Source organism: Apodemus sylvaticus, chromosome 8, assembly GCF_947179515.1.
Source record: "Apodemus sylvaticus chromosome 8, mApoSyl1.1, whole genome shotgun sequence".
Lineage (NCBI taxonomy): Eukaryota > Metazoa > Chordata > Mammalia > Rodentia > Muridae > Apodemus > Apodemus sylvaticus.
The window spans coordinates 10,932,291-10,954,947 of record NC_067479.1 but is presented as its reverse complement, the minus strand read 5'-3'; positions in this window follow the sequence as shown (position 1 = coordinate 10,954,947).

Below are 22,657 nucleotides of genomic sequence, written 5' to 3'. Positions count from 1 at the left end.
ACAACAACAACAAAAAAGAAAATAACTCAGCAAAAATGGATAATTAGATCACCCTAAATTAAAATTAAATGTAATTATAAAAGAAACCATCAAATCACACAAAGAAAAGCATTGGAGTGACTCTCAGACTCCTCCTAAAGTTCAAAGCTGAGTTTAGGTTGTTAAAAAAAAGTATGTCTTTAGAATCTATGAACTATAGTGACAAAAGAAAAAAGAGAATATTTGCTTAGGTCAGTATAAATAAGAGCTAAATATTGTCCTCAAAATTTCCCAATAATCAAGCAAACTGTTTTTTTTCTTCTTCTACAAATTTTTGTTTAAGTGGTCTAATTTGTGTTATTAGATATTTTTTCATGAGACTTTTCTATTCATCATGAACTGGTTCCAAATTATTATCCTCCTGTCTCATCCTCCTGAGCAGTGGAAGATTTAAGAAAATTTACTATCTTCAAGTAACGAGAAACATAAAAGATAATGTATATTGCACATAGGTACAACATTCAAACTAATATTTTTAGATGCAAAATGGTGAAAAACAATGAGAATGCAAGTTGAATATAGTCAAGATATATTTATTGAACATGTATTAAATTATCAAAGAATTAATAGATATGCTCTTTAAATAAAAGAATAATGATGTCTATACTCTGGAAAGAATTATCATTGAGAAAATTTAGTTACTTCTACAACATACATTTTGATTTTTACATATAGGTCACCTATATGTGTAAATATATAACATACTTATTTTTTTATTCTTAGTATACCAAAAGAATCAAGTAAGATAATTTTTTTTGAAATGCAAACCTTTAAAAGGTAGCATAATTTGATTCTAGAACTATTGTTTGTGGAATTATTAGAACATGTTAATCCTTGTCAATACCACCATTCTTTATAGTAAAATCAGTTTTAAGATTGGCTATTTTAAGACTGCATACTATGGAAAGAAATAGGTGTGGCTTCTTCACATGCACAGTTTCAGGTCCACTGGAAATGTGCCAGGAGACTTGGCCTCACAGAGCACTGAACCCCACGTGAACTTCCATGCCTACACAGGTGCTCTGTCAGCACTGACTGGAAGAAAGTGACGAATGCCCCACAAATCATGACATCACCACAGAAATGATCTACCACAATGACAGGACAATGTTTGTTCTCTGATTTATTTCATAATCAATCACAAAAAAAGGCCTCTATGAATCAGATTCAAAAGTGAAAGCTTGAATACTGTTGTTTTTCTTAATAGCTTAAAACAATAAGCATCATGCACAGCAGCAATATTGTAGATTAATATTATTTACTGAACAAGAAACGGTTTATTTCATTTAGTTTGTTTTCCCACAACCGAAGTATTATGAGAATGTTAGGTCCCAAAATTATCTCACTGAGACTAATAATTTTTATATGTGCTTGATAACGTTGAGTTTTAGATCTACTTTCATCAAAGATAAATTATAAATCTTAACTAATACAATGACTACATATCTGATTTTACTTCTGGTTCATTTTATGAAAAGAATAAATATAAGCCATTTCAAAAAAAAAAAAAAAAGCTGAGGCACTGATATTCAAACTTGTTGGCATTGCCAAAAATGTGATCCCTAGTCAGCAGGCAGGCAGCAGCAACCTGAAATAGCAATCAATATTCTTATACCAGGCTCAGTATGAAATTTAAATCTGGCATGAAAAGAGAGAAGAGGGCACCATTGTGCAGAGGGTGAGACTTGTGTGAGTGCCCAAGGATCGAAAATGCAGGATGACTTACCAGACAGACGCCTCTCCCAAAGAAGTAAGTGGTAATCACACCTGCTACAAAAGAGAGATGTTAGCCTGAAATACTCAACACAAGGAAAGAGTATGTCAAAAATAATGTGTCCTCTTATTTTGAAGCCCAGTTCTCATGTTGTCTACATTTCTTGCACCTGTTTACTGTTTAGTATCTCTCAGGAATTAATATTTAACTTTGACTTGTCACCTGTCACTACTATCGCTATAATTTTTATACAAATGTGCTACAGGTTTGGCATATTTGACTACAACTGAATAAGAATTATTCTCCATTACTATCTTTTTACATTTTTTTTTGTTTTTGATAGCCACAGTTCTTCTTAATGTATGACATTATTTTCCATTTGAAAGATAGCCCAGTAGTTCTAGATACAATGCTGTGTAGATATTTCTGGATATAATGGATTTATAATAAATATATATATATATAAATATTCTTATATAACATAATACATTTGTAAGAAGTACTTAATGCTATATATATATATATATATATATATATATATATATATAGAGAGAGAGAGAGAGAGAGAGAGAGAGAATGATAGACAGATAGAGATATAGAGATAAAGAGTTATGGAGATAGAGAGATAGAGAGAGAGAGACATGCATTAATATGCATTTTGTCAAATATGTTTCAATGTATAAAGTAAATAAACTGTGGTTTATTTATTGAGCGATAACATATCCCAGCATGTTTGTGAGACTAAAGCTGACACGCGTGTGCCACCCGGGCCTGAGGTTGATGAGTGGTGGAGAAATCACACTTACAGTCGTTTTGGAAGAATATGTCAAGTTTATGAACCTGAAAAAATTAAAAATGGATGAAACAGAAAATAGGCTTTAATTTTTTTACAGCTTGATACCAAGTTCCCTGAAATTTCTTAACACTGGTAATTTCTTTAATAATGTTATTTGTTTTCCAAACAAGTGATGATGATGAACCAATCAGGTCAATATTTGCATTAGTATGTCTTTATGTTAAGAAGTCTGTGTATTATGAACATATAGGCAGAATTTTTGACTTACAATAGTATTTTTTAAATTTGTTAAAAGCATTAAAATAGTGTTTGATTGCCAAATTCAGACATTTTCTATGTTCCTAATAATCTATTCATTTCCTACTATTTTATTTTACTTTCTCTCTTTTAAAATTATGCTAGAATTAAAAAAGTAATGTAAACATAAAAATAAAAATAGTAACTTATAATGAATAGTTCAATCATCCGATTTTCACTTTACGGACTTACAAAATTGAGTTGTTTAGATACTACACTTCTAAGGAAAAGGACCTGAGAAAGACAACAAAAATATCAAAATCAACTAGATAACTGATGGAGTCTTTAGTGATTAGAACTAGGAAGATTGAGTATCCTCAAGTGGAAAGAAAGAATTAGACCAGTTTCTTCTTGTCATTTACCTTATACAAAGTTCAAATTAGATCAAAGACTTTAAGGTAATACTTGGATATATGAAAGTGTCAGTCAACAAATGAACACATGAATGCCTAAAGAAAAACTGTGATAGAAGCACCAATCAAAGAACATACATGGGTGGAACCTGGGTCTCCCTGCTTACATGTAGCAGACGTGCAGCTTGGCCTTCTTTTGAATTCTGTGGATAAGGGCTATGCCAAAAACTGTTGCCTTTATATAGGATATGTTCTTCTAGCTGGGCTGCCTTGTCTGGCCTCAGTGGGAGAAGAACCTAGCCTCACAGAAATATGAAGTGTCAGGACAGAGGAGATATCCTGAGGATGGGGGAGAGGTACTGCTGAGAGGAAGGGAATGGCAGGATGAGGGAAGAACTGTGTGAGGGGGTGACAGAAAAGGGAGCAGTGAGTGGGATGTAAAATGAATAAGTAAAAAAATGAAATTAAATTTAAAAATGAAAATGTGATATACACACATGTAATCACGCACTTGTGTGTGCACACACAAATTTATTTAAAAGTAAATAAAAAAGAAGTATGTCTTTTAGAGGTATTTAGATGTAACTACAGATAACACATTGTTAAAAATATGTTACTTAGAAAGACAAGTTTCTCTTTTTACTTTCATCTGTCAATTCTAGATTTTATATAGGTACACAAAATATTTGTATGAATAGATGATGATGTTGATTAAAATATCTTAGAAATCTAGGAAAATTGTTCTCATAGTATAAAGGGGAGTAGATGTGTGCTTTCAGATGTAGTTCTGGTCAAAGTTGTAGTGTACAATTAAATGAAAATGATTTTATGAAATTTATTGCTAAATAAATGTACAGGTGGCAATAACAAAGAAAGTGAACTGAAAAGCATATTTAACAAAAGAAGTTTTAATTATATAATTAATTTCACTCATGACTGGATGGCTCAACATGAATTGATAAAGTTCAAATGTTTTTACATGTATGTGTGTATATGTCTGTGCTTGTGTGTGTAGGTATGTTTGAGGAAGTAATTTAAATAATTAATAAAAAGGAAGCAAACATCCAAAAAATTATTAGCACTTTTAGATATCTGTATCATCAATAGGAGTGATCTATTACTTTGAAAGAGTTACAAAATTGGTAAAGCTTCTCACAAGAGCTAAGAAAACTTTTGAAAAATATCTGTAAGTTAACAGAAAAGGAGGTTTATATTATCATTTCCACAATATATGTATTGATTACAAAAAATAGAAATTACATGAGTTATGCACTGTTATGTGTACATTGGAGAAATTTTAGTAGACACTACAGCAGTATATATATATATATATACATACATACATACATATATATATATATATAATGTGTATATATATATATATAATGTATATATATATGCCAAAGTAGGGATCTCTGTTGGAGTATGTTGGTGTGGAAAATGTGAGGTTGTAGCATAGGTTCAATTCTTACAGTCATTTAGAATATAGCACAAAAGGCTAATTTTTCTTCCCCACCCAGATTACTGATATCTATATCACTCTTGGAATTGGGAAAACTAAAAGATGAGAAAGATGGATTTGGGTCCTATCTCAAGTCTTTTAATTAAAAAAAAAAAAAAACTATGCATGGGTCACATGAAATGATTTGACTGTGGGAGTGCCTTACAACTGGCCCTTCGTAACTCTCTGAGGGCACTACAAATGAGAGATAAGTGTAAGAATATTGCACAGACAAATGGTTTAATTCAGTAGCATGAAGGGATATGCAGAATATCAGTGGACTGTTCTAGAAAATCACACAATGTATTCATCGCCCTGCAGTCTTTTGAAAGATACTCAATTTTAGAATGCCACCTCAGGAAGAGCAAAATAATTAAAGGAGGGCCATCTGCACAATTATTTTGAATGCTTTCAGTAAGACTTGGAGGAAATGATTTTTTTCAAAACCGAGATGCAATGTAAACCTTCAAGGAATATCAATGGAATGAAGATGTAGTGTTAGCCTTCAAGGAATATCAATGCAATGAAGTACTGTGAGCCTTCAAGGAATATCAATAGACTGTATGGAACATGATGCTACCACAATAGCACGGTGATGTTGCAGTGTCAGTTCCCACTGAGAGTGAGGCTGCTGAGTTCTAGGAAAGTCTTCAAAATGAATGATTTAGGGAAGGTTGGCATCTTTCCATTTCCTCTCTTTCTTTCTCTGTGACCTTTTGGAAACTTTCTTTCTACTTCTTAATTCAACATCCTCTAATTTCTACTCAAATTTGATTTACAAAACATTTTGCTTTAAAAGAATATTGGATTAAATCTGTCCAGTATTTTACTTCGTTTTCTCTACTTGTTTCCTGACACAGATATTTCAGTGACATATTGAGCTACCTGAAGATCACAGGTGATAAATTGTAAGAACAAAATGTAAGCAATGTGAAATTCAGTGAAGAACTAGGTCATTAAAAATAAGAATAAGAAAAATAAAACCAAATTTTCAATGACAGCTGTATCAGAATATATGTGAAACCAAAGAAAGTATTTCTAAGAATGAAGGCTGGTTACCAGAAAAAGTCCTCATCATAAGAAAGTATTAAGGAAAATGGTGGAGGTGACAGACTCCATCAAGAGAGCCATATTTCACATTATAAATATGTCAGAGGGAAAGAAAGGCACAAATATATACGTAAAAAATCAAAGCAGAGCATACCTAATATCTGAGTTGACATACAGACATACATGAATATCAAGACTCTCTATGTCACCTCAACTTAAAAACACATCACAAAAATTAACTGTATTGTCTTGAGAATTTAAAAAGAGACAAAATTTCACAGCCCAAGGTTTGGAAGAGCTTTCTATATCAAGAATATTCTTAAGGCTGTCATCAGATTTCTTGGCAGAACACTTTCAGACTGTGAAAAATGAAATGTTATAACTAAAATGAGAAAAATAGTCAATAAAATTATTTTATAAGGCAAAACAATGATGAGAAATGGTGGTGCTAATAAAACCTTTCAAAGAACACCTAAAGCTGACAATTCCTCAATGTCTTGTCTTTTTTATAGGCAATTCTAAGGAATTCTTCCAGAAGAGATGAAAGAACATTAGTTAGTATCATTAAAACATGCAAAAAAAGCAAAGTCATGAGGAAAGTTAATTATATGGCTAAATTCTGCTGTAATGCTATACTAGAGAGTTATAAATCAATTATAACATTAAAATAAAAGGTTCAAAGAAAAGGCTAGACATATAATTTGGTGATACAGTGCTTGCTGAGAATGCATGGAGTTTGTGTTCCAAAAAAATTGTAAAAATTAGTTAAAGATGGAAGTGTTAAAAACTATATTTATAGTTGTTTGAGTCAGTATTTAAAGAACAAGCTGTAAGTTTTGATATTAAAATTAAAATTCATAAGAGGAAATAATCAACATATTAGAATTTTAAAATGAACTCCAGCATGTATGTTTCTAGATGCTTAAAGGGCACTATGGTAACTATAGCTTGTAATAAATATATTAAATAATTGAAACATGTATTCCCATCTCCATTACCCACACAAGATAACTATAGAAGATAGAATACTTATGTAGAAGTACTTATTATATTTATATTGATTAAAAGTTGTTATATCTGCTCAAAAATCTCATTGTAGTTCTTAAATATGTGAATTTTCATTTTGTATTATACTTCAAAGGAAAAATTAAACTATAAACTATCTAAAAGCTAAATAAATAAAATCAACACTTAAGGAAAAGAAGTTATTCAGGGAAGATAGATTATGGGAGCTTGCTATTGGAAAGTTAACAAAAAAAAGATATAACAGAAACGTAAAAGGCAAATAACTCATTTTGGAAAATATCATTAAATGATGTGATACAGACGTGCTAAAATTTGAATCAGTCTGTAACTGGCAAAGGAAAAACACAAAAAAGAGAATTTGAAAGGTTGGCAAATTAAAGTTCAAATCAAATGAATCATGGCTCATTCAATTCTTTCAAAATATAGAGGAAGGAAGCATTGTAAAATATAAGACAGAAATATAATTTTTAAAGGGTAGTGCAGAGACCCATAGCCAAACATTAGGCAGAGCTTGGGAAGCCCAATGAAGATGTTGAAGAATTATAGGAGCCAGAGAGTTTTAGGACACCAGGAGAACATGGCCCACAGAATCAACTAAGCAGGGATCATAGGAGCTCACAGAGACTGAAGTGTTAAACACAGAGGCGACCTAAGTCCTTGGTTTTATTCACATATGTTGTAGTTTAGCTTGGGATTTTAATGGGATTTCAAATAGAGGGCATGAGAACGTCTCTGACCTATTTGCCTGTTCATGGGGCACTTTTTCTACTACTGGATTGCTTTATCTGGCTTTGCTATGAAGGTATTACCAATATTGTTCAGTCTTTTATTTTATTTTATTTTATTTTATTTACATTGCAAATGATTTCCCCTTTTCTGGGTCCCCACTCCCCGCGCTTTCTAACTTTTTGGTCTTTTTTTAATTCTTCTTTCGTATGATGTATCCTGACTGCACCTTTCCCTACTGCCCTCTTCCATATATGACTGTTAATCTTTAATAAAAATAGTTGAAATCTCTGAATGGAAATTCGTTTTTACCTAGTCCTTTAACATTTTATGTCTTCTCAGTTTCCTCATCCTCCCCTTTCCCACAGATCTACTGATCATCCCTTTCCCTTAAAAATGGAGGAGCCTGCCTTTCAGGGATAGCAACAGAACATGGTGTAACATTTTACAATATAATTAGGCACATACCTTCATAACATAATTTGGGTCATTCGTTTCTAAATTATAATGCAAGGGAGAGAGCCCTGCTGGCAGAATTTAGAGCAGTAGTAGACACTGAATTTAAATTAACTTTCTTAAGAAAACTAACTTTCTTAAGAAAACATGTAGAATATGTGTCATTACTTCTTGGCTTCCTATAATCCATACTCTCAAACTGCATCTCACTCAGTTTGAGTCTATGTTAAACATACCTTTCAGTTGGTATAACATATTTCTGGGTGACCATCTATGGAAGCAACATTAAAATGCATAGATAATATTCAATTTGGATTCCATATGTATAGGAAAATGTAATGCAAAGTCTATTTTGAGTTGTGACAGTGCAGGTGCAGTAAAATTGAACTTAGTATTACATGTAGTTCTTACTGAATGTTAACACCTCTTGATTTCCAGACATACTCTGGATAATTCCTATACTTAATTTTTTTTGACTACCTCCTTAATTTGACTGATGTCTTGTTTGACTTGTGAAAGAGATACAGATTGGATCTAAGGTTACTATCCTACATGGGGAGTTTAGAAAATATCCAATCAGTTCTTTAGTGTGATTTACTTCTTAGTTGTTGCTTACTTTGTTTAAATGTGCAAATAAAAAAAAATCCATGTATTATAATGTGAATGGAAATAAGTCCAGAGTCAGGCCTTCTCTATTGTTATAGTGTTGCCCTGATCACTTTATATTTGCATAAAAGAGAATCAACTACATATGTAAGAAACATAGAAGAAAACGACAGTTTGCTTCTGAAAATATATGGCTGAATAATGTATTTAAGCTTGAGGCATTGTCTTAATGGGAAATGGAAAGTAAGCAAACATTAATATAAAGTCAATAAAATGATTTTTTTTAAATCATTAATCAACCGGGGAGTTTCAGGCAAGTCTCTGTAGTAAACAGAGCTTCTCCCTTAAGGAATGAGTAAACTACACAATCGTTTTCTTTTGTTTATAATGATGAACTACAGAAAATTTAAACACTTGGTTTAGGGCAAAATAATTTCTGCTAAACCACAGTAATTAAGAGAGCCCATGAGATAGGAAATAAAAGGTTTTCTTATAGTTAATTTTATTCAAAAGGCTCTATTATATGATAATATATTAGTATCTTGAAAATGAATATGGTAAATACTATTAGGCAAAACTTATTATCCTACAGTGGGTTTAAATAAAATGAAGTGATTCTCAAAATTATAAAATAATTTACTATTCATCCTTACCATGCCCACAGCACTAGTTAAATCCTTCAGGGTTGATGTTATGTGTAGCTTTCTCATTGCAGTCACAAATGCAAATCCTTAATTATGATTTAAAGACTTAAATACTATTCACACATAGACATATATAATAAATATTGACCCATCTCTTCATTGTCTTTGCTTTCATGTGTTCTGCCACCATGGAACAGCCTTAGTTGGAAAGTGCTTCTTAGAGAATGGGTGTCTCAGAGCAGTAAATACAAATGACTTGAAGTCAAATCATGGGTCCAACCTCTCCAGACTGCTGTTTTCTCTGTTCTATTTCTCAGGAGATCTACAGACTGTTCTCTCTCTACATTCAGCTCTAGACAGTTCTCCAAGCAATTCTTTCCTGCTATTCTTAAAAAAAAAAATCTCTAGATAGCACTTCTCTTGTAGATTATAAGCCCAGTCTTTCTTTTTATATACCAACCCAGTCATTTACTCTAGCTACTCTTTTAATTGTCCTATTAACCAGCATTACATAACCTCAGCTTTTTGATTCTGGAAATAGTAAGCACATGCATTTTTTTTTTTAAACATTGCAATAGAATTCAGTGCCTTTGTTAAGCACACAGAAGATAAGATAGCTGGTTGGAACCCCACCCTGAAATTTGCATATCTATTCTGCCTGGGCCAAACCTTGCCTGTACCCAGGTGAATGCAGAATCCTGGAATCTGCCTGCTTTTGTAAGCATAAAGAACAACAACAACAACAATACAAAGCTTAGGTGGGTGGGAACTCCTGCTATCCCCTGAAGGCTTTATCTCCTTCCTTAGTATCTTTCTGACAAGTTGGCTTACAGCACAGCTGCTTCTGTTTTTTAGAATTGTGAAGTCCCTCATATGATTCATATCAGCTCCTTATAATTTGCATAGTTGAAAAATTATAGATCTTTTGAACTCGTGTTTTTAGAGTTCTTTTCCACAGCCTTAAGGCCTGTCCCAAAGGTCTCAACATTTACCATTATACTAAGACATTAGCAACACATTCATCTCCTAGACTCACAGTGTCTCTGATTTCATGGAGCCATTACATTAGCAGGGAGGACAATCCTTAAAGGAGGAGCAATAATTATGCACATTATATAAACAAGGCTTACTGCCACTGCAGCCTTTTACACTTACAATGCACCTGCCCTGTTGTCCCAGTCCCAGGGGCTACCCCCACCAAGGCCATGCAGGACTTGGCATGCAGTTAGACAGCCTTTAATAGGTTCACAGAGGTGCTTTGACACTCAGATTGGCCTATCCAGTTATAAAGTTTGCACTATTTTATTACTAAGCTCAAACACAAGGCCTAACAACAAAAAAGAGAAGGGAAGGCAATATAGGGAGATCTGGTTGACATTCAACACACAGCTTGCATTTTCTGTTAGAGAGTGTGACATTGCTCCAGTGGCTGTCCTGCAATTCAGTTTTGGGTTTCAGCACTTGAAACTCCAAGGCTTGTTTTCTTATCCTTTATATTTCAGTTTGTTCATGATGGTGGCCAGGATAGGAAGGAAATATGACAGAGATCTATGGGGAAGAAGATAGAGGCTGGAAAAGGGAAAAAGAAAAACAAAACAAAACAAAGCCTAACGAAAATGAAGAAGAGGATGAGATGAGAGAAAATAGAAAGAAGTGATGGAGCACAGACACCCAATTCAGCTTCTGCTGATGCTTCTTCTTTACATTGTTCTATTAATATTGCTGGGTGATTATATGTATGTGAGTGAAAGCATGTCTGCATAGTTACCTACTGAATGATAAATATTGTGTTAGGACAAATGGCTAACATTGAAGAAAATTAACCAAATACTATCTAACCATCAAATGCTGCCACATGAATACCCTCTAAAAATATCTAATGTCTATGTAATTAGATCAAAACACAAATGGTCACAGAAACAAGCTAGAGTAGCCATTCTAATATCCAACAAAATAGACTTTCAACCAAAGTTATCAAAAAAGACACAAAAGGACAATTTATATGCATCAAAGGAAAAATCTACCAGGAAGAACTCTCAATTTTGAACACCTGTGCCCCAAATACAATGGTACCCACATTCACAAAGGAAACTTTACTAAAGCTTAAAGCACACATCATACCCCACACAATAATTTGGGGTGACTTAAACACCCCAGTCTTCAATGGACAGATCAGAAACACAAACTAAATAGAGACACAGTGAAATTAACAGAGTTTTGGACCAAATGGATTTAATTCCATGCCTCCTATCAGATCACTATGGAATAAGGGTATTCTTCAATAGCAACAAAAACAACAGAAAGCCTACAGACACATGGAAGTTGAACAATACTCTACTCAATGATACCTTGGTCAAGGAAGAAATAAGGAAAGAAATCAAAAAATTTTTAGAATTTAATGAAAATGAAGGCACAACTTACCCAAATTTATGGGTCACATTGAAAGCAGTGCTAAGAGGAAAACTCATAGCTCTGAGTGCCTCCAAAAAGAAGTTGGAGAGAGCATACACTAGCAGCTTAACAGCACACAAAGCAAAAAGAAGCTAAAACACCCAAGAGGAGTAGAAGGAAGGAAATCATCAAACTCAGGGCTGAAATCAACCAAGTAGAAACAAAAAGAACTTTACAAAGAATCAACAAAACCAGGAGCTGGTTCTTTGAGAAAATCACCAAGATAGATAAACCTTTAGATAGACTAACCAGAGGGTACAAAGACAGCATCCAAATTAACAAAATCAGAAATAAAAAGGGAGAAATAACAATAAAAGCTGAGGAAATTCAAAAAATTATCAGATCATAATACAAAACCCTTTACTCAACACAACTGGAAAATCTGGAGGAAATGTAAAAGCTCCTAGACAGATACGAAGTACCAAAGTTTAATCAGGATCAGATACACCATCTAAATGGTCCCATAACCCCTAAAGTAATAGAAGTGGTCATTGACAATCTCACAACCAAAGAAGCACAGGACCAGATGGTTTTAGTGCAGAATTGTATCAGACCTTCAAAGGAGACCTAATAGCAATACTGTTCAAACTATTCCACAAAATAAAAACAAAAGGATTATTTTTTTAATGTGATTCTCAGGCATTCAAATTTCTTCAGGTGAAAAATCTTTGTTTAGCTCTATACCCATTTTTAATAGGGTTATTTGGCTCTCTGGAGCCTAACTTCTTGAGTTCTTAGTATATATTGAATATTAGCCCTCTGTTGGATGTAGGGTTGGCGAAGATCCTTTCCCAATTTGTTGGTTGACATTTTGTCTGCTTGACAGTGTCCTTTGACTTGCAGAAACTTTGTAATTTTATGAGGTCCCATTTGTTAATTCTTGATCTTAGAGCATAAGCTATTGGTGTTCTGTTCAGGAACTTTTCCCTGTGACCTTGTCCTCAAGGGACTTCCCCAGTTTCTTTTCTATTAGTTTTATGTGGAGATTCTTGATCCACTTGGAGTTGAGCTTAATACAAGAAGATAAGAATGGATCAATTTGCATTCTTCTGCATGCTGACCTCCAGTGGAATGAGTACCATTTGTTGAAAAGGCTATCTTTTTTCCACTGGATGGTTTCACCTCCTTTGTCAAAGATGAAGTGACCATAGGTGTGTGGGTTCATTTCTGGGTCTTCAATCCTATTCCATTGATCTACCTTCCTCTATCTGTATCAATACCATGCAGTTTTTATCACTATTGCTCTGTAGTGCTGCTTGAGGTCCAGGATACTGATGACCCCAGAGGTTCTTTTACTGTTGAGAATAGTTTTAGCTATCCTGGGCTTTTTTTTTGTTTGTTGTTGTTGTTATTCCAGATGAATTTAGAATTGCTCTTTCTAACTTTATGAAGAACTGAGTTGGGATTTTGATGTGGATTGCATTGAATCAGTAGATTACTTTTGGCAAGATGTCTATTTTTACTATATTAATCCTGCTAATCCATGAGCATGGAAGATTTTTCCATTTTCTGAGGGCTTCTTCGGTTTCCTTCTTCAGAGACATGAAGTTTTTCTCCTACAGATCTTTCACTTGTTTGTTTGGAGTCATACCAAGATACTTTATATTGTTTGTGGCTATTGTGAAGGGTGTCATTTCCCTAATTTCTTTCTCAGCTTGTTTATCCTTTGGGTATAGGAAGGCTACTGATTTGCTTGAATTGATTTTATAACCATCCACTTTGCTGATATATATATATATATATATATAAAAAAAAAGAAACAGAAGGAACATTACCCAACTCATTCTATGAAGCTACAGTTTCACCGATACCAAAACCACACAATGATTTAACAAAAAAAAAGAGAGCTTTAGAACAATTTCCCTTGTGAATGTAGATGCAAAAATACTCAATAAAATTCTAGCCAACAGAATCCAAGAACACATCAAAATGGTCATTCACCATGAACAAGTAGGCTTCATCCCAGGGATGTAGAGATGGTTCAATATATGGAAATCCGTCAATGTAATCCACTACATAAACAAACTAAACAAAAAACAAAAAACACATGATCATTTCATTAGATGTTGAAAAAGCACTTAATAAAATTCAGCATTCTTTCATGTTAAAAGTCTCAGAAAGAACAGGAATTCAAGGCCTATACCTAAACATAATAAAAGCAGTATTCAGCAAACAAGTAGCCAATATCAAACTAAATGGAGAGAAACTTGAAGCAATCCCACTAAAATCAGGGACTAGACAAGGCTGCCCTCTCTCTCCATATTTATTCAATATAGTACTTGAAGTTCTAGCTAGAGCAATTAGACAACACAAGGAGGTCAAAGGAATACAAATTTGAAAGGAAGAAGTCAAATTATCACTATTTGCCGATGATATGATAGTATACTTAAGTGACCCAAAAATCTCTACCAGAGAACTCCTAAAGCTGATAAACAACTTTAGCAAAGTGGCTGGTTATAAAATTAACTCAAGCAAATCAGTAGCCTTCCTATACTCAAAGCATAAGCAGGCTGATAAAGAAATTAGGGAAATGACACCCTTCACAATAGCTACAAACAAAATAAAGTATCTTGGTGTGACTCTAAACAAACAAGTGAAAGATCTGTAGAAGAAGAACTTCACATCTGTGAAGAAGGAAATGGAAGAAGACCTCAGAAAATGGAAAAATCTGCCATGCTCATGGCTTGGCAGGATTAATATAGTTAAAATGGCCATCTTTCCAAAAGCAATCTACTGATTCAATGCAATCCCCATCAAAATCCCAACTCAGTTTTTCATAGAGTTAGAAAGAGCAATCCTAAATTCATCTGGAATTACAAAAAAAAGCCCAGGGTAGCTAAAACTATTCTCAACGATAAAAGGACCTCTGGGGTCATCAGTATCCTGGACCTCAAGCAGCACTACAGAGCAATAGTGTTAAAAACTGCATGGTATTGATACAGATAGAGGAAGGTAGATCAATGGAATAGGATTGAAGACCCAGAAATGAACCCACACACCTATGGTCACTTCATCTTTGACAAAGGAGGTGAAACCATCCAGTGGAAAAAAGATAGCCTTTTCAACAAATGGTGCTGGTTCAACTGGGGGTCAGCATGCAGAAGAATGCAAATTGATCCATTCTTATCTCCTTGTACTAAGTTCAACTCCAAGTGGATCAAGAATCTCCACATAAAGCCAGACACACTGAAACTAATAGAAAAGAAACTGGGGAAGTCCCTTGAGGACATGGTCACAGGGAAAAGTTCCTGAACAAAACACCAATAGCTTATGCTCTAAGATCAAGAATTGACAAATGGGACCTTATAAAATTACTGAGTTTCTGTAAGGCAAAGGACATTGTCAAAATGACAAAATGGCAACCAACAAATTGAGAAAACTTTACATCTAACAGAGGGCTAATATCCAAGATATACAAAGAACGTAGACTTCAGAGAGCCAAATAACCCCATTAAAAATGGGGTATAAAGCTAAACAAAGAATTTTCACCTGAGGAATATTGAATAGTGAAGAAGCACCTAAAGAAATGTTCAGCATCCTTAGTCATCAGGATAATACAAATCAAAAGGACCCTGAGATTTCACCTCATACCAGTCAGAATGGCTAAGATCATAAACTCAGGAGAAAACAGGTGCTGGCGAGGATGTGGGAAAAGAGGAACACTCCTCCACTGCTGGTGGGGTTGCAAGCTGGTACAACCACTCTGGAAATCAGTCTTGTGGTTCCTCAGAAAACTTGGAATGATACTTCCAGAGGACCCTGCTATACCACTCCTGGGTATATACCGAGAGGATTCCCCAGCATGTAATAAGGACACATGCTCCACTATGTTCATAGGAGCCCTATTTATAAGAGCCAGAAGCTGGAAAGAACCCAGACATCCCTCATTGAAGGAATGGATACAGAAAATATGGTATATATACACAATGGAGTACTATTCAGCCATTAAAAACAACGAATTCATAAAATTCTTAGACAAATAGATGGAATTAGAGACTATGATCCTAAGGGAGGTAACCTAGTCTCAAAAGAACACTCATGGTAGCACTCAATGATAAGGGGATATTAGCTTAGAAGCTTGGAATACCCAAGACACAATTCACATATCAAATGATGACCAAGAAGAAAAAGGAGTGGCCCCTGGTCCTGGAAAGGCTCAATGCAGCAGTGTAGGGGAATACCAGGACAAGAAATTTGGAGGGGGTGGATTGGGGGAACAAGGGGAGGGAAGATGGCTTATGGGACTTTCAGGAACAGGGAATCCAGGAAAGGGGAAATCATTTGAAGTGTAAATAAAGAATCTATCGAATAAAAAATAATAAATAAATAAATCTGTGGCAGATAGTGCAGATTCTGAGGTTGGTATAATAAGGAATTATAATTGATAAAGTACCAACTATGTGCATATGGCTTTGTAGATCTAAGACTACAGGAATTACCAAGGCATCATCTTTGAGTGTGGCTGATTTGTTGGAATTGATCACACAACTAATGCTAATAAAGTAATTATGCCTTTCACAGTTTTCTGTAGAGTGACATTCTTTATAGTCTTCTCTAGTCTCTTTGTCAATGACTTTCAGATTGATTTAGTTATGCTTGTCCCTTGATAATTCAGCTTGTGACCATACTCTCCGCTGTCACCCAGTAAGCATCCATTTCTCCTTTATATTCTTAGTTTGAAAATGAAAGAAGGAAAACCCAGTAAATAAGACTTTAATTACTTGAAACATATATAACACAAATGGGAACAGAATGACCCCAGTTGTTAACAGAATGATCTCTAGATATGAAATCAATCTTGTCAATGCAACATGGACATTTACCAGTTTGGTAAACTCTGCATTCCTCAGTATGTACATTATCTAAAGTGATTTAAACCAGTTTTGAAATACAGAGATATCCAAATTCCTAGAAGGATATATTAAATTCTTTCAAATGTATTTGTGCCATCAAACTCAACATTTCAACAGAGAATTAACCCTGACTCCATAATCTAGAATACTCACTGGGTTGTTTTAATATTGTTATATGTATTAGAGACTATACTACAAATAATCCTTTAAGCCAAATACTAGAAATCTCTCTGTATTATTTATTTTCATAACATATGTTTATGCAAATAGTCCCTTCATTCTGTCCATGACTACTATCAGTACTCAGTTTACTCTTTCCTACTATGACTTCGGTTATTAGACTGCCTCCTGAGAAGCTTCAATAGACTTCATACTGCCTTGATTGATAACCTCTAAAGTACATTAGCTCTGTACTTCAAACATAATTTCTAATTTCATCTTCTATTTGCATTTTCTAAGCCACTCCCATTGGTAAGATAGAGTAGTCAAACCTCATTTATGGATATCACTCCCTTATATGAAGTCTCACAGTTCTTCGACTCATCAAATACATGTTTTTTCTACTTATAATTCCCCTTGATCACTTTGCGTCTTCTAAAATAAAAGTTGAACAGTGAATGGAGATTTGATTTATTTTTGAGTTCTAAAACACATGCTTATTACTCTCAGCTTTCCTTGTCTCTGGTGTATAATAAGAATAATTGCACTGTTTTCTAAAAGATAGGAACAGCAAAGTTCATTCAAGAAGACATAAATAAACTTTTTGGACTTTGAAAATCATGTAGTGTTTCACAGGTATTTGATCTGGTATTAACACATAAAAAAAGCTATAAACATTGGCCAACTATTGAATCCAACTGTGAACTAATAAATATGAAGAAATTAAATGAAAGCCAAATTTGGCCTGAGAATCTTGTTTTGATTACTTTTGCCATACGTCCATAATGCAACATTACTTTTATGTCATTTCCATTGAAGTCATTAACTGTGAAATCATTTCTGTATGTGAAAGCATAGAAGCAAATAAATTTGTTGGTAAAAGTAGACTAATGTCAATGGTCCAAAATGGAAATGATTAAAAATGAAATAAAACAAAAACATGTTCTTTAAAAAATCTTTTAATGACTTCAAAAATATGAAATAATTATGAACATTTCTGATCAATTAACTCTATAAAAAATGAATTTTACCTGCTTTTTCTTGAAGAGTCACATATCCACTGTATCTAAGACTAGTTACAATGTAAAACAAATACCTTGAATATATTAAACTGATAACATATATGTATCATACTTTTTAATATCCCTTTGATGATTCGAATGATTATACAAATATTGTTTATTATATAGTCTATTCAGTTAAAAGTTGTCAATAATCCTGAAAATTTAAGTAAGTGGTTTATTAATTATGGAAAAAGAATATGCAGTTCATTTAGAAGTAACACAAGATATGAATTTAAGAGTTCAGTTGATTATGTCTTTTAACATTCTTAAACCTTATGTTTCCTCAAGTTTCATAACTGTACTATCATTGTCATGAATATATACTCAAATGATAATAATTTAACTAACAGCAAAATCACAGAAATATTGGCCATTGGAAATAGTCAATATGAGTATTTTGGGAAGTCAGAGTGGAGATCTCTATTGAATTATTCCCTTTAGGAGTTTTGGGAACCTTGTGGAAGAGAGGGAGGAAAGAATGTAGGAATCAGGATTTTGGGGATATTGCAGACACTAGCAGATTCTGACGCACTGAATCAACTAAGCAGGGCTTTGATGGGCTCACAGAGACTACAGAATCAAGCATGTGCCTACACTAGGTCTTCTGCATGTAAGCTGCAGCTCTTAGCATGGTGTTTTTGTGGGACCCCTAACTGTAGGAACAGGTATCTCTGACTCCTTTGTCTGCTCTGGGACTCTTTTTTCTTCTATAGGTTGCCTTATTTATCCTCAATATGAGTGTTTTTACCTTGTATTATTTTATTGAGTTTTGTCATGTTTGGCTGTTGTCTGTTGGAGGATTCTCCGTTCTGAAGGGAAATAGAGGAAGAGTGAATCTTGGGTAAAAGGGAAATGGTGAGGAACTAGATGGAGTGGAGGAAGGGGAACCTGTGATAGGGATTCATTGTATGGCAGAAGAATACATTTTCAACAAGAAGGAAAAGAAATAAAAAGGAATAATTAGGAATTAGGGATTATGTGTTTGCTGTACTGGTGTGAGACCTGAGTTCAGACCCCCAGAACCTGTGTCAAAATCCGTGGTCACATGCACCTTTAATGCACACTGGGAGGCAATAACAGGATTATTGAAGTTTTCTGGCCAACCAGTTTAGCCAAATAGTGCTCAGTCAACCAATGAGATCTCATGTCGAAATATAATGGAGTGGATTGTAGAACAATACTCATTTTACCTCCCCTACCCTCCACAGTTGCATACAAAAAACACATTTCTCCACACAGATATATGCATGAGTCGGTACACACACACAGAGTCAAAGTTCAGGAGGAAAGCATTTGATGTCTTTGATTGGATGTATGAATGTAGCATGTCTGTCAGCGTTAAGAAACATGAGATGCCAAGAATAGATAGATGGAAACACAGCAGCAACTCACACAACATGAAACACCTAGAGGCTTTTTTTTGGTTGATTTGTTTTTTTCTCCCCCCAAACTGACAGCCAATGGACAACTAAAAACAGTGAGAACGTTTCTCAAATTCTGTGTTCAAAAAACCACAATAAGATGATAAGAGCCAGTTTCATATTTCACTTGTACCTAAAGCACAAATTACTTCAATCTCTCGACTGTGTTTCCAAGAAGAGATGTGCCTGCCTTAGAGGGGGAAATGCATATTTTAGTAGCAGTAGCCCTTTACTTTCCTTATGTGTTCTGAGGAAGAGTATACTTGTCTGTCTTTCTAAAGTCCTAAGAGAAATATTCAATATTGTTAATGAAAACAATAGAGAGTGCCCAATCAGTAAAATACTTGTCATATAAATATGAGGATGTGATTTAAAACCTAAGTAAAAACACAAATGCCTGCAATATTAGCAATGGGGGAGGAGAGACAGTAGGATGGTTGGAGTTTTGCAGGCTGGCTAATCTTGACAGGTAACTGCATTTTTAGGTTTGATGAGAGATTTTATTTCAAAAAATAAGATAATAATAAAGAACATACCCACACCCACATTCATGTAAACACTCATATGCACTAGATATATAGAATATTACATAACTATATTACAGATTAGTAAAATATACATATGTACATATATTAGAAAAATGAAGTCAAATTATAAATTTGAATCTTATCATTTTACCACTTACTTGAAAATAAAAAGAGTGTGATAGATGCCATGAATCATTCAGTAAATTTAGGAGGGAAAAAAATCAATGGAGCATATTGCCTCTCTGAAGTGATAAGCTTCAAAGGTAGAAAGTCAATCTGGAAATCCCAAAGAATACACACAGTCAATCATTAGGGATTATTGGAATCACTTATGAAAAGAAAAGCAATACTCAGGAGAAATGCAGGTGAAGAAGCGGTCTGTGTGAAAGACATGCTGAATTAGGAGTCAAGAGAATGCTTCTAGTATGACTGACACAGATTCAATTAGTGAGCTTGCACAAGAAGAGAACTATTCTGGGCATTACTAATCAAATTTATAAAAGTAAATAAAAGTAAGATGTGATAGTTCCTCCTGTTAGTTAACTAACTTTTACAAGAAATCTAACTTTTAGAAGCAACACAGAAGGGCAGCCTTAGATGTGGGTGGGATAAAGCTGCTGATGTGCTTATCTGTTTCCTGAATAAACACATTTTCTAAAAGTAAATGAAATCCCACGGACCATTTAGCACTATTTACACACTGCTCAATGAATTCCTGTACACCAGTTCGCTCTGTTTCCAGAAAGCCTGTGAAGCACCTATGAAGCCTTTGAGGGAAAACGTTTGGATCACATCCCACATTATATTATAAATTTGAAAGTAGGACAAAATAACACTTTTATGAGTTTTTCTGCATGTGTTGCTTTGTTTTGTTTCAGGATCTGACTAAATTGTTCAGCCTGGCTGACCTCAAACTGAAAATTTTCCTACCTCATCAAACAAATACATAAAGCATTCATTATGGTAACAGTTTGGTCTTGATTTGTGTCAGTATACAAAATTTCAAATAACCTAAATGAGTATCTTAAAAATATATTATTAGTCATTGTCATTCACAATTCTCTCTCTCTGTGTATGTATGTATGTGTGTGTGTGTATTTGTGTGTGCATGTGTTTTTGTGTATATGTGTTTTTGTGTTTGAGAGAGAGAGTAAGTAAGTGAGAGAGAGAGAGAGAGGAGAGAGAGAGAGAGAGAAGAGAGAGAGAGAGAGAGAGAGAGAGAGAGAGAGAGAGAGAGAGAGAACTGTAATGTAATGGTAACCAACAATATTGACGCTTTTGCCACTAGGTACTATTGAGTCTAGGATATTAGACTGACTGGCCTGCTAGCACATCAAATAATACCTTATTTTACTTACTACTTGCTCTATAACACAGAATTAGCTTGTTAGTAATGTTAGTAATAGTTTTAATATTGTATATTGTTTTTAATATTAAATTTTATTACTATAGTATTTCTCTTAATAAAAGATGAGTCCTAGGTCATTTTCTCATGATTACACAAGTATCAGGAATTGACAGGGTTCAGTACTTTGTGGTTTCAAGCATTCATTGCGAGTTTGAAATATATCATATATAACTCAAGGGAAACTACTATTTGCAAAATATGTAAGAAAGATGTGTTGTCAATGACTAAAAATACAAAATATGTATCATTTAAGTACTAGATTTTGGGTAAGAGACTGGTCTGAGGTTGCACTTGTTGCTAGAGGATGACAACCTCAGCTTGACTCCTAAATTCCCACATGAATCTGGACTCAGACGCATGCATCTATAACCCAGTGTCCCTATGAGATGAGAAATAGAGACAGTAAAATCCTTTGAAAACTGTTGAATATAATCATGATGTTGGATTTAAAGGCAACTCTAACTACTGTAATGCAAGTAAGTATCCTCTTCTAGATATACAAAAGGAATGTCTCTGTAACTATAAAATGCTGAAATCTCTATCAGCCATCAGAGAAAGAGATAATATAAAGAAAACATTACGAAGATCTACCCTAAAATGTGCAATCTTTTTGTTATTGGTATAAAACAATTCAAACCTGGGCCAAAAGGAAAAACAAAACAAGAGAAATCGGCGTGTTAACTTGCTGATAGTTCACTCATTTTTATCAATAAATTGCATTTAAAGGGTACAATGAGTTATTTTGATAAAGTTAGATTGAGAAGCAATTAATTAACATGTTAGAAGCATTATTCACATACTTATTGGCAAAAATTTTTAAAATCCCAATGTGCCTACTGTAGCATGAAATGTTTTAATACATAATGATGAACATTCTGCACAGCAGCTCCCTAAAGATTATTCTAACTGGAGTTTGGTACCCTTAGATCAACACCTTTTCTTTTCAGAATTCTATCTAATTGTAGAAACTGAACTTTTTATGTTCTCAATAATTCCATTTATGAGCACATATACAGAACTGAAAGCAGTAGAAAGCAGAGGTATCTGCCTACAAGATTTGGATCATATGTGCATAAAGTAATGTTATTCATCATCCCCAGAAAATAAAATTTTCCATCTACTATAATGTGAGAGACACAGTAGAAATTATGCTTAATGCAGTAAACCAACTATATGACCTCACCCTCATGGGAAAGATTTTTTTAAAAAAAAGTCATGATTTTAAACTAATTAGATCTAGTTTACTTCTCATTTACTTTTGAGAGAGACATAATATTTTTGTTGTTTTTTATGCAGAAATTAATTTATGAAAATAATAGAAAAATAATGTATATATACAAATCAGCATTCTAAATCTATTTGCATGAATATAAGACAACCCTCAAAAATGTGCCTTTAGCATACAATAGAAGCGTTGAAAATATAAGTTTAAAACTGCAACAACTTGTAAAAGTGGTTTTTATTCATCATTGTAATTGTTGTCTCAGAGGCTCGCTGCTAATAAGCTCACCCTTTCTAGTTGTTTCTAAAATCTGGCTGACTGTTTTAACTCAGCTGTTGTGGCTC